We start from the raw sequence: 10,369 nt of genomic DNA, 5'->3' as shown, positions 1-10,369 counted from the left end.
GGTTGGTTATTTAATGTTGTTCCTGACTTTAATTGTGGGCTTTAACTTACAACACAATTTGCTTAGGTAACTTCCCTGGGGGTGAAACATTAATGTGTTCTAGTTAAGCGAAGATTGAACTGCAAGTTAAAATACTTCAGTTCTCATTCAGTTCTGCTGCCACCTAGTTATGTGCACTTGGAGGGCAAATAATTTTAACTCCTCTAATTTAACTGTCTTTACTTTCCCATTTGTAAAATTGTGATAACCACTTTGACAGACCTACAGCTTGTCTGAGGGCTCAATCCTCAGACATCCTCAAAGACATCCGGGTGACTGACCTTTGTGTTAATTCTGCAGCCCTAAGATCAGAAAAGGAAGTGGACCAGACTCTGCTAGCCTGGGGATAATGAAGATGTTAAAAGATGGTTTGCTGATGCCTGTGTGCACAGTATTATCTACTCTCCATAGTCATATTGTGTAACATCAAGATTGACGAGGTGCTTCCTGGCATAGATCTGATCATAAGGACCCAGGTGGGCTTTGGAGGCAGTGGGGACATTTTGCCCACTGATCAGTGAAACTTTCCAGAAGTTCCAATGTGATCCCCACTCAATCAGACTGAATTATACACAACGATGTTGAAGCCCTTTTGGGGCACCCAGAGGTTTATCCATTGTGTCTGTTATTAGAGACATTGCTGATCTCTCTACTGTATATCCTGATAGTGCCCTTTCATTTGTGTGCTTTAGATAAATGTGTATCCACTTATTTCCCAGGTAGTATCTGTGTCTGGCCTCTATATTAATCAGAACTCACTGTTGACACTTAACAATATGATGGTAGCATAGCAAATATGCTTTGAAGAAATAAAAAGTATTCCACAGATATGAATTATCATTACTAAATGCTTAGGAAGCTGATTATTTATTTATTTATTTTTTGAGACAGGGTCTTGCTGTGTCACCTAGGCTGGAGTGCAGTGGTGTAAGCTCACTGCAGCTTCAACCTCCTGGGGTCAAGCAATCCTCCTCCCTCAGCCTCCCAAGTAGCTGGGACCACAGGTGCTTCCCCACCGTACCCAGCTAATTTTTCATTTTTTGTAGAGACAGGGTCTCCCTGTGTTGCCAAGGCTAGAAAATTAACTTAAAAGCTCTATATTCATCAGAACTTTTTATGATGAAAATAACAGAAAATTGAATTCAAACTGGCTTAAATAATAGTGGGAATTCACTGGGTTTTGTAACTGAAAAGTCTCGGTAAGGTAAGTGTCAGGCATTGTTCACTGAAGGCTCTGGCTCCACTTCTCTGCAGTTCTCTCCACTCTGTCCTACTCTGTATGTTGGCTCACCCTCACGCTGGTGTCCTCATTGCTGCAAGATGGCTGCCAGCTGCTACCAGGGCTACGCAATTTCGCCTTCAAATCCAGGGAAGAGAAAACGCGACTTCGCACAGTGAACAAGAGTTCTCATTTTCGGAGACCCTTGAACTATGCAATAGAGTGTAGAACTGGAGAGACTGAATGGAGAGATGTTTCATAACAGGAAAGGGGGAAATGAATGTTGCAAAGACAACCACAGTGTCCAATACGGTGGCATGATACATGCTTAGTGAATGACAATGCATTCCAAAGTTATTGTTTCAAGAAAATAAAATATTTATGAAGACATGTTGGATTCTGAGGTTTCTAGGATCCTACTAAGCCAGATGGCAGGGCACAGCAGTGGTGAAGGGGCTAGCAGGGACCCTCTGAATACTCAACAGAAATATCAAAGTGTAAGTCTGCTCAAGAGGGATCTTCTCTGTCCCCTGGAGGCGCCTTGGAGTTTGAGCACCACAATGGGTACTCCAGATGTGAGAATCAAGACATAGTTCTTCCCTCCAGTTCCTACAGATCTGGAATCAAATGGAGAAGCAGAACAACCTTCCAATGCTGGCCAAGTTTTAAATGGTGAAAAATTCCTCTCCCTACTTTTCCAAAGAAATCCACAAACACTCCATCAGTACCACTGGAAAACCAAAAGAAACACTGACACATACGGGTCTTGACTTAGAAAGTAAAAAGCCCCAAAGCAAAAACATCTTCAGATTATTTCCTTAATAAAGCACTGGATTGGATGTTGGGGCTCCTTTAAGTGTAAAGAATTGAATTCTACACGAGGTTCTTCAGCAAGAAAAGGGAAATTATTGGATGAATACTAAGTATCTCACCAGCAGAAGTAGAGCCAGCCGTAGGAGGGACCTAATTCACTTGTCCAGGAAGTGAATGCCCACTGCTTTAGTCTTCTCTCTGTCAGGGCTAGCTTTCCTGGCTTAATTTGTTTGTACAAGAGCCAAACAAATGCTGAGTAGTTCCTATATGCCAATTTCAAATTTCTGGAAAAGCCTGCATCTAGGGTCAGATGTCCATTCCTCAGCCAGTCAGCTAGGGCTGGGCGCAATCATTAGGTTGGTCTGCTGCACTCTCGGGAGGGTTGTTCAGCAGTCTCTGAGAGGAGGAATGAGCAGGAAGGTCAAAATGACCAGTGTGTCTGTGGTAGACATGTCAGTTTTTCCCTCTCCTGTCAAGTGCAGTCAGTACTACATAACTTCATAAAAACATCACAGACACAGAAACCAGTAGAAGAACATGGCCTCGGTCTAGACAACTAGTCTCTCAGCTTGACCTTATTCAAAATTTATTACCAGGCATGGTGGCTCATGCCTGTAATCCCAGCACTTTGGGAGGCTGAGGTGGGCAGATCATGAGGTCAGGAGTTTGAGACCAGCCTGGTCAACATGGTGAAACCCTGTTTCTACTTAAAATACAAAAATTAGCTGGGTGTGGTGGCATGCATCTGTAATCCCAACTACTCAGGAGGCTGAGGCAGGAGAATTGCTTGAACCCGGGCGGCAGAGGTTGCAGTGAGCCGAGATCAGGCCACTGCCCTCCAGCCTGGGGACAGAGCAAGACTCTGTTTCAAAAAACAAAACAAAACAAAAAACCCTTTTTAATGTATCCTTTGTACAGCACAATTTCTTAGGGTTGCATTTTTTTAATCTATCAAAGACATTTATACTTGTCATTGTAACTCATAGGATTACAGAAAGGATAAAGAGATAATAGATGTGATAGTATTTTTAAATATTACAATGATGTTATCTATAGTCTGCACACAATAAAGCACCTCTTCTGAATTCTAACTCAAACCCACTCTTTCTGTGGAAATACTTGTGAGTTCAAGGATCATCAGTCAAAACAGCCATTTTGGATTAATTCTCCCAGGTGGATATAGATCTTATGTCTACCATGTAACATAAGCAGTCATAAATGGTCAAAACAGCCATTTTGGATTAATTCTCCTAGGTAAATACAGATCTTATATCTACCATTTGTGGTAGAGTGTATCACAAATTACATGGTGATATAGCATACACAAAGCAGACACTGGACAGGAGAGCTACAAAGATCAAAGAAAGGCAGAAAAGTAAAAACAAAACAAAACAAAAATACCAGCAAAGACAAAGTAAAAACAGGAAGGAAATCTCACCCTCAAGAAGACAAAAATAGGTAAGTTAAGAATAGTCTGCAATTATATGTATTCCCTGTTCACAAAGGACAAAAAGAGTGAAAACAGGCCATGATGAGGAATTTGGCTTACATATAAGAGAAAAATTTCTGGTAATGAAGGCTGCTAAGCATCCTCTACTAACAAAAGTATTCAGTTACTCCTTCCTGTGCAGTAGATGATGTATTCATTGATAGCAGGATTTTGTTGTATTCATCCTTGTTTCTACACCGTCCAGCATGGCACCTGCCCCTGTAGCCACTCAGTTAATATTGTTGAGGACACAAATGTTCAAAGACTGAGAAGGAAGCACTACAGGGCAATCATTCTTGTTCCTTCTCCCATCAAGAAACCAGTTCCTTGATACTATGCAAGAAAAGGGGAACATTTCATTTACCCTTCTCCCTTTTCATACAAAACATACCAAGTATGAGAATGTCCTTGTTTTTCTGGATCTAGAGGTGATCCCCAAATAGCAAATGATCCTCTATATTATTATCTTTTGACAGTAGCTGAATGCAAAAAGCCCATCATCAACCAAAAACCTCCTAAACTTGTTTTATGTCTCATGATCTGTTCACAAAACTCGGGTCCAAATTTGTCAATAAACAGCAATCCTTGCTGCTATGTTCAGGAAAGTGATTAAGCGTTCAGGTTGTGTTGTATACTAGAAAGCCCAGAAATGGGCTAGTTCTGATCTTGCTGGTAACTGGCTATACAGTCTTAGGCACCACACTCAGAATCTCTTGGTCTGTTTCTCACTGCAAAATGGGACAATTAAACATGGTGCTCTCAATTCCATCACTCCAAGGTCCCAAATGGGGCACATGGGTCTTTAAGAGGTACTGTAATTAGAAAAAAAGTTATTGCTCAAAGGGAAGATAAAAGCAAAAGCAATATTTCTTACATTTGTAACTTCTGTATTTTCAGCGACTTCTGAGTCCATTTAAAGTCTAAGTCCTATTCATTGTCTAAGGTGAAATGTTTTTGGCTTTGGGGGACTTAACTCCATCTTCTATATCCTCATTATAATGAGGCAAAAGTGGCAACACAACCAGCCTGGGCAATATAGGGAGACCCCAACTCTACAAAAAATAAAATAAAGAAATAAATAAAAAAGAAAAATGGCAACATCAAAATGCATTAAAAAAGCAAAAAATAAGAAGTTAACTTCACTATCAAAATGACTTAAAGAAGTTGATGAAAAAACAAACAAACACACCAAACAGCAAAATTACAGTCTGTCAAATACAGTAATGTGTGAGGAACACACCATGGTTGAATTAGTTAAATGCAATTACTAGCAGGTCCAAGCAAACAGATGTCACCGAGTATAGAAATGATCATCTTAATTATGCCGCAATCCAAAACAAATTTTTTAGATGGAAGGAAACCACATTGCTCCAAAGAACAAACAGAAACATCAAAACTTTCTTTAGCTTTTGTAGGAATAAATTAGGCTAGCAAATACTTTTTTAATCTTAAACTTCTTCTGCCTAAAGGATTCAACATCACTAGAATAATCTAAAGCAACCCTTCCTAACCCATTCCCCAAGCTCTAATGCGTTAAGGTATCTATTGTTGGTAATGAACTAATTTCTCTGTTTTGCATCTACAGTGGTACTTGTCATGTACCATCCTTGAGAGAACTGAGAAAGTATCCACTTAAATACTTTTCTGGAACCCCAGTTCAGGAAGGCTGACTTAACAAATTTAGTACTCAGCACTTACAATTCACCTCTTCTCAGTAGTTTGTGGTTCCTATAAACCACAAAATATGGCATACTGACATAAATTGAGTAGGTATCTGCCTCTATAGATTTATCAAATAGTCTTACTGAATTTCCTTAAGCTTCAAATTATACACGAATGTGTATCTTTGTCATTTAGTTTTTGCTGGATTTTTTTTTTTGGTAACTCGTCCAAAACTGGCTGACTTCCATAATAATACCTGAAACAATGATTATACCAATCAAAAAAAGTACATTATTTATTTTAAGTATTGTTATTCTGAAACTGCTTTCATGTATGGAAATTAAATTATTGATTCAGGCTGGGTACAGTGGCTCATGCCTGTAATCCCAGAGCTTTGAGATGTTGAGATGGGAAGATCACTTAAGGCCAGGGGTTCAAGATCAGCCTGGTCAACATAGCAAGACACAATCTCTCAAAAAAAAAAAAAAAAAAATATATATATATATATATATATATATATATATATATAAAAACCATTTTACAACCAACCCCCAATAAAATAATAGATCAAGGCAATAATTTAGCAATGGCTGAAAGCATCACAAAAGAAAGATTTTTTTATACCCTCTGATGTTTTAAAAGTATAAACTGCCACCTATAGAGTTGTCTACACACATGTGAAACAAAATTATTTAAATCTTCACACTATTGAACTGTTTACTCGAAGTTGGGTAAGATGGTACATTTAATGTTATATGCTTTTTACCACAATTTTTTAAAAATGACCTGAATCTGAAAAAATGACCTGAATCTGATCAACCCTTTGTAGCTAACTCCAAATTTATAGAAATTCAGGGGCCAGAGAAACATGTTCATTGACACTTTGGAGATATAATCAGTAAAATACAGACCATGAAGAAAGCTACAGAAAATGACCTGGATTTTTTAATAAAAACCAAAGAAAGAAAATTTTTAAAAAGAGATGAAGAGAGTTCGTGTCCTTTGTAGGGACATGGATGAGCTGGAAACCATCATTCTCAGCAAACTATTGCAAGAACAGAAAACCAAACACCGCATGTTCTCACTCATAGGTGGGAACTGAACAATGAGATCACTTGGACTCAGGAAGGGGAACATCACACACTGGGGCCTGTCATGGGGTGGGGGGAGGGGGGAGGGATAGCATTAGGAGATATACCTAATGTAAATGACAAGTTAATGGGTGCAGCACACCAACATGGCACATGTATACATATGTAACAAACCTGCATGTTGTGCACATGTACCCTAGAACTTAAAGTATAATTTAAAAAAAAAAAAAAAAAAGAATGCCCTTCCTGCAGGCAGGGCTGGCTTGATGGACATGCCAAAAAAAAAAAAAAAAAAGAGATGAAGAGAAATCCTATACATATCAAGAGACTTAAGAGAAACAGCAATTATAATGTAGACATCATTTGATCTTGATTCAGCAAAATACCAATTTAATAACAAAATTTGTAAGACAATTGAAGTAATATAAACCCTGAGTGGCTATGACACTAAGGAATTAGTAAATTTTAGGTATGATAATCATAATATGGTTACATTTAAAGAGAGTCTTTGCCTTGGACAAAAATCTTTAGTGATTAATGATTGTATTGTCTGGAGTTCCTTGAAAACAATCAGGGGTAAGGACACAAAAGAAACAAAAATGTTATAAATGATCATTGTTTCAAGTTGAGTGATATATAAAAAGGAGCACACTATACTATTTTATCTGCTTTTTGCATATGTTTGAAAATTTTCACAACAAAATATTTGTTTTTGTCTTTTAAAAGGAAGAAATTGAGCCTAGTGCATAATTTGAATTAGCTTTGGTCCTAACAGCTTTATAACAATTTTTAAAACTATTGATCTTAAAAAGCTCAATCTAAAGACAGTTGAAACTTGTGCTTTTCTTCTGCCATCCATGAAAATTATTTTTAATACCAATTAAGTTTCACATAATTGTGGCTTTTAGGGTAATATAAAGTTCAGTGCATCTCTTGCTACAACTGTCATACTTGGCACAACATTACTATTCAGTTTGTTCTTTCATGTGAAATGTTGGCCAAGCAATTTAGATAAATTTAATTTCATTTTAAAATTTATAAAGACATTGTTCAAATTTTCACTCATGCTTTCCGCTTTCAAGGGTGAAGAAATGGCCAAATAAAAATGTTTCTATATCTTCTTTAAAACAGTTGTTAGGACAATGTCCGCACATTGCCTTGAGCTCTTTATATATGTTCCAAATAAGCATTTCTTTTTATAACTTAGTTCCAGAAAAAAAAAAAAAAAGTTGGTCTTCCCTGAGAGGGATAAATCCTTTTAATCATGCAATAAATAGTACAATAAATTTTCTTTATTTACCTAGTCTTCTAGGAATTCAAAGTTGAATTTAATTATTACTCTGTTTTTTAATGGTTCTCCGTCCCTCTTACGTGATTTAGTTATATTTTAGATTTTTATATGAATTATTTAGTGTAAAAATGTATTCTTTTAGAATTAGGAATAATATGTGTGATTGATTCTAAGATGCACATGTCATCCACTTTTTAACACCTCTGAAATTGGAATGTGTCTTACAATCAGCGTAGTTTTTCCAAAGCATTTTTTTCTTATTTAAAATTACATTAATAATGATGTGTCATATTTTATTGCAGCTTGGATTTGACATAATATTAAAATATCTTCAACAATTATTTTATAATATGAAAATACTGTAGTATTACAGCAGAACAGTAGAACTGGAAAACTAGGGATGGAATTACCCATATGAAGCACTTCAATTTATATACACACTGTATTTCTAAGAGCTGTTTCTCATGACCTCACTTTTTTATATTAATGAGGAATAAAGGAATTGAGCTTTGCTATATATAATTATTTGAAAATAGTTTGTATTCAGCTTATACTCTTTGTTTCAATAGAAAATGTTATGTAAAGTTCATATTTTAGCAACATCATCAATATGTATAATTCCAGAACCACGTGTCTGAGAAATATTATCTCAGATCCTAACAGTTCAACATAAGAAAGTGTATTGGATCAATGACTTCAAATAACCAATACTATCACTATCAGTTGACCACCCCACCACAAACCAACTATATCTCCCAGGGTAGAGAAGAATGAATGAATGAATGAATGAATAGTTCCAGTGTATGAAATCCTATAAAAAATTATTTCCAGAGTAGATTCTTGGAGCAAAGGGTTTGGGATTGGTATTAATTCCTACCTATTTTATGACCTAAATGAATCACCTTAGGCTTTTGCTCCATATAGATATGTTTCAGAAAGCATGGTTTGATCCAAATGTTAAGAATGTTATGGGAAGACCTGCTGGATTTGTGTTTGGGATACATGATAATATGTCTAATTGTCTTGTTATGCTAATATGCTAACCTATGAATTATGTGTTTCTCAGTTTCATGGAAGAACTCAAGGGCCACCCATGCTTAGAAGATCTCACCAGCCACTCTTCACTCAGGGATTTTTTGAATTTTTCCAATTCTTACAGCACTTGTCATTTCTATCACCTTCTTGCATTTATTCAAACTTTTCCTCGTGGCTTTGACTATAAAGAGGGAAAGCACAGTAGGACCTGGTGGTTAAGGACAAGGGCTTTAGAGACCGAAATTTGAATTGTGGCTCTACTTTTAGCTGTGTGACTTAGGACAATCCCTTAATCAATCTGGACATCAGTATTTTCATTCATAAAATCAGGATGACATCCATCTTCTAGGTATGTTGCAAAAATTCAATTAGAACATGTATAAAGAACATGGCACAGTGTCAGGATCATTATTATTATTAGCACTTTGATTAACCTCTGCCAAGAGCCACATGGACAACATGGTGGCCCAAATCTCACTGTGAGAAAAAATAAGCCATCGGCAGAAAACCCCGGGACTGGAAGGTGGTAGACTGTCTTCTATTTCAGTAACTGAGCATCTAGCTACTCTGTACCCTAAAGCATTGTGCAAGTTATTGGGAATAGAGAGGAGCATATGGAATAGTTTCTACCTTTGAAGAGCTTATAGCCTTTTATTTTTAGCCACAAATAAAAAACCAATGGTAAATAAACAAGGGAGAAGGAACAAATCTTCCATGCAGAAGAATTCTCTCTCTCTCTCTCTCTCTCTCTCTCTCTCTATATATATATATATATATATATATATATTTTTTTTTTTTTTTTTTTTTTTTTTTTTTTTGAGACAGGGTCTTCCTGTTCCCCAGACTGGAGTGCAGTGGTGCGATTATGGCTCACCGCAGCCTTGACCTCCTGGGCTCGAGCAATCCTCCTGCCTCAGCACCCCGTGTAGCAGGGACCACAGGCACATACCACCATGCCTTGCTAATTTTTTAAATGTTTTGACAAAAAAAAATTTGTAACAATGTGAGACTCAGTCTCATTTTGTTGCCCAGGCTGGTCTCAATCTACTGATCCCAAGTGATCCTCTCATCTAGGCCTCTCAAAGTGCTGGGATAACAGGTGTGAGCCACCACACCTGGCCAGGATTCTCAATAATTTATGTAGATATTCTGTTCTCAAAGAAGTTGAGCATAATTCTCCACTCTTAAGGGTAAGCTTCTTAAGCCCTTAACTTGGCGGGCTGTGATGGCTTACACCTGTAATCCTAGCACTTTGGGAGGCCAAGGCAGGAGGATTGCTTGAGCCCAGGAGCTGGAGACCAGCCTGAGCAACATGGCAAAAACCCTGTCTCTAAAAAATAAATACAGAAGAATTAGCTGGGGGTAGTGGCATGTGCCTGAGTCCTAACTACTTGCGAGGCTGAGGTTGGAGGATCGCTTGAGCCCAGAAGTTCGAGGCTGCATTGAGCCGAGATTGTACCACTGTTCCCCACCTGGGTGACAGATGAGACTCTGTCTCAACAAGCAAACAAACAAACAAAAAATAATAATAAGTCATGTCAATAGTATATACCCTTGACATGGTGTGATAAGAATGTCATTTTACCTCTGTGGTCTTTCTCCTAAAAACAATAACCCTGTTCTAATAATGAGAAAAACATCAGGCAAATCCCAATTGAAGAACATTCTACAAAACAGCAGACCAGTACTCCTCAAAACTGTGAAGGTCATCAAACATAAGGAAAATCTGA

This window comes from Macaca thibetana, chromosome 7 (assembly GCF_024542745.1).
Source record: "Macaca thibetana thibetana isolate TM-01 chromosome 7, ASM2454274v1, whole genome shotgun sequence".
In the NCBI taxonomy this organism is placed as follows: domain Eukaryota; kingdom Metazoa; phylum Chordata; class Mammalia; order Primates; family Cercopithecidae; genus Macaca; species Macaca thibetana.
The sequence above is the reverse complement of the archived record's forward strand: the minus strand, read 5'-3'. Positions refer to the sequence as shown.